This window comes from Macaca mulatta, chromosome 2 (genome assembly GCF_049350105.2).
Source record: "Macaca mulatta isolate MMU2019108-1 chromosome 2, T2T-MMU8v2.0, whole genome shotgun sequence".
Taxonomy (NCBI): domain Eukaryota; kingdom Metazoa; phylum Chordata; class Mammalia; order Primates; family Cercopithecidae; genus Macaca; species Macaca mulatta.
In genome coordinates, this window is record NC_133407.1 from 128,017,447 (window position 1) to 128,025,972 (window position 8,526).

Below are 8,526 nucleotides of genomic sequence, written 5' to 3' on the forward strand. Positions count from 1 at the left end.
AACATCATAGGAGTATTTAGCCAAAGTACATTCTGTTAAAAGGGAAGTGTGCTTAAAGGATCTCTCAAATAAGTAAAGAGAAATAGAAGGAACAAAGTCACTGTGAAGTTACATCCTGCTTCTTTTTGTGTCTCCTTGGATGATATTTTAGACACATTAAACTAGTCCACTGATTTATTTATTTTAAGAGCTTTTTTTTTTTTCCAGGTCTGTGGGGCTCCACTCTTTCTCTGCATTCACTCCTAAAACCCTTTAATGAGAAAATAGTGCCAGGTGGAAAAACAAAAATAGCGAAGAGGTTCTCAGGCCAGTCACAAAAATTATTCTAGAATCCAGGTAATTGTGGCTGAGAGCTGTATCTGGAAAATGGTGAGTAAATTATATTTTTGTAAATGCAGCCCTACGTGGAAAGCTGTGAGGCAGCTCCTTATGAAAAAGGCTAAGTTAGAGGAAACTTTCTATAAACCGAGTGGATATCAAGATTTTTATCTTTAAGATTTTCTCCTGAATTGCAAAAGTAATATGTCTATTTTAGAAAATATGTGACACACACTTAGAAAATCAGAAGAAAAAAACTTAAAGTACACATAATTCCATCACTGCAAGAAAACAATTTTAAATATTTTGGAGTATACTCTTCCAGATGAACACATATATACACACATATATACATATAAATATATACATGTAATAAACCTGTTTCAAAAAATTGGGATCCAACTATACCTATTTCTTTGCAACCTGCTTTTTCCCCCCACTTCATCTGTCATGATTATTTTCTCACACCACAAATACTTTTCCACAGCAGTTTCCAAAGGCTGCATAAAATTCTATCCTATTAAACCCCATTGTTGGACATTGAGGTTGTTTCTAATTTTTGACATGATAAATAATGCTTCTCATCTGCATCAGTATTATTTTAGATGAAGACACGCAGATATACCCAGTGATGCCAAATAAAACAGTGCCATTGCTAAATGTGATCTCATGTTTTATGCATTCTAAAACATTGAAGCTGTGGTTTGGGAACTGGTTAACTGTGGCTCCAGTGTGCAAAAATATATCACCTTCTTTTGGGACTGAGCTGCGGCAGCCAGGTCACCTAGCGGGGTGGGGGTCAGGAGATAAGCACCACCCCTCAGGTGCTCCAATTCCCTGGGCTCAAGACATCGCTCTCTGTCCTTCCAATAGTAATATTCAAGGGAAAGAAATGAGGGGAAAAATTTGATGGCTTCTGTTTCAGGTTGAATTATGCCTCCCCCCCACCCCCACAAATTCATATGTTAAAGTCCTAATCCCTGATATCTCAGAATGTGACTATATCTGGAAATAGAATCTTTAAAGGGGTAAGTAAGGTAAAAATAGGTCATTCAGGTGGCTCCTTACCCAGTATAACTGGTGTCCTTGTAAGAAAAGTTCAGGACACAGACACACACGTGCGCGCACACACACACACACATACACACACATACACACAGGGAAGACCATATGAAGACACGGGGAGAAGACAGCCATCTGCAAGCCAAGGGGAGAGCCCTCAGAAGAAACCAGCCTTGATCTTGGACTTCCAGCCTGCAGAATTAGGAGAAAATAAATGTCCGTTGTTTAAGCCACCCAGTCTGTGGTTCTTGGTTATGACAGCCTTAACAAACTAAGACAGTTTCCTAACACATCTTCAGAGAAATGTTGCAAGTGAGTCAGAGTCCTAAGAGCAGGCAGCTGGAGAGTTAGAGTCAGAGAGATGGGACTTGAAATGGAGGGTCTAGGACTCAGGAGCTACCTGATCTTCAGCATGCCCCTGGGGTTCCCAGCCTCAGCATCCTCACCTTTATACTAGAGATCAAACTTCTGTGATAAATAACACCCACTGTATTAGTCAATTTTCAAGCTGCTGATAAAGAGATATCTGAGACTGGCTAGGAAGAAAAAGAGGTTTAATGGACTCACAGTTCCACATATCTGGGGAGGCCTCACAATCATGGCGGAAGGCCAAAGGCACTTTGTACATGGCGTCAGCAAGAGACAATGAGAGCCAAGCCACAGCAGAAACCCCTTATGAAAACATCAGATCTCATGAGACTTATTCACTATCATGAGAATAGTATGTGAGAAACTGCCCCCATGATTCAATTATCTCCCACTAAGTCCTTCCCACAACATGTGGGGATTATGGGCGCTACAATTCAAGATGAGATTTGGGTGGGGACCCAGCCAAACCATATCACCCACCTTTTGGAGGATTCTGAGGATGCCAGACATGAAAAGCGCCTGGCACAGTGCTTGGTATGTAGGAGGCATGGGATGAACTGTGTTAGCCAGTGGCCTGCACAAGCTTATCTTCACCCTGTCAAATAAAGTGAGTCTTAATTAACCATATAATATGTAAAAAGATAATTACACATTTGGAACTTTTGCTTTAAGGCAGATTCACTTTGTTTAGCCCACAGAGTGCTTTTTAAAAACACTTCAAATCAGTTGTCAATATTTTAACAATAGGAAATTCTCCACAAATTCTGGATTTCTGGCTATTTGAAAAATCAACAGATCTGGAAGACCTAGGACGCATTCTCTGGCTCACTGTGGTTCCTTGGCAAGGGATGTGGCTGTGTCACCTGCTGGGCCATGCAGCATTGAATGTGTAACCTAGATCTAATATATAAACTGATTTTTATATATATATAAATACATACATACATACACATGGAGAATAAATGTGTGTGTGTGTGTGCGCATGTGTATGTGTGTGTGTATGTATTCCTTAAGTCCTATGTCTCTTTGCTTCATTATTTCAACATCTTTTCTTTTTAAAAAAATTCACTTTGATTCCAGATTCATGCCTTTGGTGTCTGATTCAACAAAACTGGTCTAAAAGCCCTATTGCACCATACACCCTAGAAATGTGGATGAAACTACAATTCCCCTAGTCTAACCTCTCATTTTACTCATGAGGCAATACAGCTAATATGTGGCCAAAAATTTTAGCCTTGAAAGGGGCCTCAGAAATTAGCTAGTGTTTGTGAAACCCTCGTTGTTGCTAGAAACCTCAGAGATTTAGGAAAGGTTTTTGTTATTTGATTCAATTTTTACGAACAACAACAACAACAACAACAAAACCCAGGAACAAAAACAAAAAACAAAGGAATTTAAACATTTAATTAGTCATGTTAATTTGTTTTCCTTTCCCTCCAAGCAATCTCCAGGCATTACTAAAATGCTCGCAGGTATTTCCTAAAACAGGTTTACCTCCACCGAGCCCTGTGAACCTCAGTGTTGTCTTGTATCAGTTGCTAGGTAACTGAGGAAGATTTATGCACATCTATTGTTAATTTTAAAGACAATTTTCCGCTCTGCCATAAACATCACTAGAAGCAGACACCACACTTGCACTGAGACATTCCTCTAGCCTTCCCTGAGATGGGGCATTCCAGGGCATGTCTACAAAATCCAAAATATTCTGGTTAAAAAAAAAAAAAAAAAAAAAAGGATAATGCTGGTAAATTCCCAGCTGTCTGCAAAAACAGTTCAGCAAATTTGAGACATTTGGGCCCATCTCCAGTACCCTCTTGTGCCAAATCTATTATAAGTTTTATTCAAAGAGTATCATCTGCCCTCCCAGTTTGCCTGCATTTAATTGTGCATTTCAAGTTTGCCCAAAATTTAATATTGTGCTTCTCTCCCCCATTCTTTCCAGCAGCACCAAAATTTAGTCCTTTGTATCCCAGAAGCATCTGCAAAATTATTTCTCAACCCAGTGGTTTCATCACTTTTTAAAGGGTTCTTGTTAAGCACAACAACCATTTATACTGGTTTTGACTAAATGTATGGATTTTGTTGCCACTGTTTGGGTAAGTGTTGGGGAGACTCAGTTTATATGATGGGCATCCAAACCAATATTTTGTAGAGTGATCATAATTATAATGACCCTTGGCTTGTGGGAAGCAGTTCATGTTTTATTACAAGCTTCCCGGGGCATTCCATCATCAGATTCTCACCACAACCCCGTAAGAAGCATGGTTCATGGCATCATCATTCTAGCTTAGATGACTTCCCGACTTCAACACTGCTAGCTGGTGGTCTGGCCTTGTCTCCTCCTAACTCATCCTCTACACAGTCTCGAGAGAGGTCTTTCCAAATGGAAACCTAACCATGCCAGTCTCCTACTTAAAATCAGCCATCGATGTTTCATGGTTCACATTTGTAACATGGAAGACAAGGGCCTTTGTGATTTAGCCCCTGTCTGCCTCTTCAGCCTCATCGCCTGTCACTCTTCCCTCACATTTTGCATCTTGGCTGTGCTGCCTTTTATATAGTTCCCTGCACACCACGCTGTCTTCTTGTCCCTGGGTCTTTGTTCATATGGCTTCCTCTACCGGAGATACCCCGCCATTTAATTATTACACCAATGCCCAATACCAAAGCATTCTCTGACCATCTCTGCCTCACACCTGAAGAGTTAGATGCATTCCCCTGTGCTTCCAGAATACTCAATACATATCTCATCTGTGCATCTATGGAATTGCTTTATAACTATCTGTTCATCTGTCTGTCTTCTTCTAAACCTAAAACTAAATGTTTGAGTATTTTCCCAGGGAGTGCTTATACCATCTTCTTCCTCTGAGTATCTCCCAAGCCTAGCACAGTACCCAGCACATCATGAGCATTAGTTTGTGGCAGGGAGGGAGTAAAAGGGAAAGGGAGGGAGATCATAAGAGGGAGGCCAATAGCACCATTGGCCTGATTCCACAGATAAAGCAGCCCAGCCTCCAAGAGATTGGGTGACCCAGGCAACACAATTAGCAAGTGGAAGAGCCAGCATTTGAATGGGAGAAAGATCCTTAGAGATAAGTGAACACAGTCCAGGCGTGATGGCTCACGCCCCGTACTCCCAACACTTTGGGAGGCCGAGGCGGGCGGATCACGAGGTCGAGAGATCAAAATATGACCAACATGGTGAAACTCTGTCTCTACCAAAAAAAAAAAAAAAAAAAAAAATTAGCTGGGTGTGGTGGCATGTGCCTGTAATCCCAGGTACTCAGGAGGCTGAGGCAGTAGAATCACTTGAACCCGGGAAGCGGAGGTTGCAATGAGCTGAGATGGCACCACTGCACTTCAGCCTGGTGACAGAGCAAGACTTTGTCTCGAAAAAAAAAAAAAAAGAAAAGAAATAAGTGAACACATCCTTTCATACAGTGGAGAGAGCTTCTGTTTGCATACCTGCGGGGATGGGCTGATCACTGCCTCTCCAGGCAGCCATTTCCATGGCTGGTCCGCTAGGCTGTGAAACGGTTCATTCTCTGGAGGCGCCAAAGCTAGTTTCCCAGTGATTGGCATCAGCCCGGTTTCACTTTTGTCTTCTGCTGTTAGACATTTCCTCTTGTCAGAGCAGAAACCTCAGACTTCATATTCTGTGGATAAATCACCCTCGAATTGTTCCCGCCTTCCTCAATCACCGTCAAAAAATGCAAAAATAACCAGATTCTTAGCCTAAACACAAGTACTTTCCATGTACTGTCTAATCCAAACATCCCAAAAACACAAGTTTAAAAACATGCTGGAGATCACACAGCTAAAAAGTCACAAATCAAGGCTAGACCCCAAGGGGTCTAACTCCAAGTTCATGGACTTAACCACCTCACAATACTCTTGCCTGTCTGAGCCCTTTAGCTATTAAGCAGTGAAAAGCTAAGCAGATTAAAAGCACATAATTCTCTCTCTCTTTCCCTCTCTCTCTCTCTCTTCCTCCCCTCCCCCCCTTCCTCCCTCTAATACTGGGTTTATGGAGACCTAGCAGACCTCTCTCCTCTGAGGATTATTTTTCAAAATGAGTTTCTTTCTCATCCCCCCTCCCATCCCAAGCCCCATCTGAGGAAGAAAGATCGCTGGGTTCCTGGCTGTGTACATACTGTGTTATTCATGGGGTACGCACCAGGACGGGCCAGCTCATTAGTTTCAAAGCCTCAAATTAATTTTACATTACTGTCCCCGGAGGTGAAAGGTCATTTTTTATCTTCTTAGCCTTATCCACCACCCGGGATGAAATTGGATCTTTAGGAAGGAGGCGACCCTGCTCCCTATTGTACCAGCTATTGATGCTTCTCTTCTTTGTTGTGAGTGAAATTGTACACACAGAACTGAGATGAAAAAAAAACAAAAACAACAACAACAACAACAAACACACACACACACACACACACACACACACACACAAACACCAGAGGAGGTTTTTGTTGTGTTGTTTTGAGGCAGGTCTCACTCTGTTGCCCAGGTTGGTGTGCAGCGGCATAATTATAGCTCACTGCAGCCTAAAACTCCTGGGCTCAAGTGATCCTCCCACCTCAGCCTCCTGAACAGCTGGGACTAGAAGTGTGCACCACCACACCTGGCTAACTTGCAAACTTTTTGTAGGGATGGGGTCTTGCTATACTGCCCAGGCCGGTCTTAAACTCCTAGCCTCAAGCAATCCTGTTGCCTCTGCCTCCCAAAGTATTGGGATTACACACTGAGCCATTGCATCTGGCTGGCTTTTTAAAGTAGGAACATTTTGTAAATTATGGAGTAGAGTAATGATTAAGAGGCTGGTACTGAGGGTGTTGAGAAAGCTAGAGACTGAAACAAACCGCTATTGGCAGGATGAAGCTGATGGGAACTAGAAGGTGAGAGGCCCTCTTAAATCCTCCAACTTTGCCATCTCCCTCTGGTGCCTCCTAGTGGCAGAACCAAATGTGGCACCAGCTGATGGGGAGAAATGGCAGCCCCAACCACTGCATCACAAAACAGTGGTTGGTGGGCCTAGGGTGAGGGACAGCAGCTTAGTAATTGGTACTTGCAATCACATCTATATCAAAGATGTATCTCAATAACAATTAGGCTGGTTCATGGAGGCTCTGGTGAGTTTGGAGTGGCCCATGTTCACGGGACGTTACAAGCATGGTCCCAATAACCTCCCAAATGATGAGAGGAGCCACCCCCCACAGAGGGAGGCTTGGTTTCCAGGTTGGACTGCCCCAGTTAGACTGAGCTGGATTAAAATTGCAGGGTAGCCCTGGCTGGATCAAAATTGCATTGAGGAGGGGAAGAAAGCGGCATTGAACCCTGCCTGCTTGTATTCACTGTAGCTATTGTCTCACCCACAACGGTGTAATCAGAGCGAACACACTGACCAGTGTTTGCTTTCCCTCTCTCCAGCCTTCTCCCACCATTTTCTCCCAGCTCCATGAAGAGGTTTGGCATTCAAAGGAGGGGGAGGGTGTGTAGTACCGCAAGACTGATGGGTGACCCCTGGGGAGTAGAGGAAACAGAACCTTCTCTTCATAGCTCCAAATGCTTCTACACGATGAATGCCCTGCCAAAGGATGAGTTGCCATGCAGCTTTAGAAGATGATACTGTCAGAAAGAGGCAGGATCATGCCCTTTCCCTAAGCAATGCCCATCAAAAATGCCCCATGAATATCTTGGAGCCAAGTGGCATTCCTTAAAGACAGCAGCTGCCAAACAGCAGGAAAAACTCCAAAGTAGAAAGGTGGGATTTGGGGGAAGAAAGCAAAATAGAGCCACTGCAGTTTTAAAAATCAGCTTAATTTTCAATGATATTCACCAGGAAGCTTACTAGACTTAAATAGACCCTATAAAGCAGGGCAAAGGGGTTCCATTTGTGACACATCATGCTTTCAGTGCAGGTCTGTTCTTTCTCAAGAACACAGACTTGGTGGGGCACCCACCCCACTAGAGATGAAAACCCTGGAGTACAGCTGAAGACCAGAGCTGGCAAAGAAAGGACTGCTCTAAATCAGGACCCAGCAACCATTCTGCCCATGACTTTTCTGAGTTGAACTGGCCTTGCAGAGGAGGGCAGTGAGTTACCAAATAGCAGCTTGCCAGCTGCACAAGCCCGCCTTACCCATTCTGGCCTGGAAAGGGAGAGAAGTTAGAGGTTAGGTCTTTCTGATTTTGGTGGAGCACCAATGGCTATGTATTGGGCATCCCTAGTGGGCCAGCTGGTAACTGGTTCTAGCTCTGGTTGAGCTCTGCCCTATACGGTTGGGTATAGATGTGAAAAGGCTGGTTCCTGGCTTAATATGGGACATAGGTATCCGCAGCCCATTTAAGGATGATGCAATGAGAACCTGTCTTTTTGACTTGTCAACATTCTTTATACCATCTTCTGGTAAGAGCACCACGAATTCCTGTGGGGAGCCATCTCTTCTTCACTTTCGGCCCTATAACTAAGTTTGGTGCATTGAAATGGATTTTAGGATTTTTACTGAAACCATCAGGAAGGAAAGAAATCTCTTTTGGTGGCAATGGAAATAGTTCATGCATCACTCAACAATGACCACAACAATGCTATATAAAGAGCCCTCATATAGCTCAGCCCCACATATCAGAAAGTGTTTATTATCATGCTAACAATTCCTCAGATTAGCTGGCATGCCTCTGCTTCCAGCTGCAAGCCTGCATTCAACTGAGGCAGCTTCTCTCTAAATGTCTTTTTTTTTTTTTTTTTTTTAAAGAGACTACCTGCAGCAT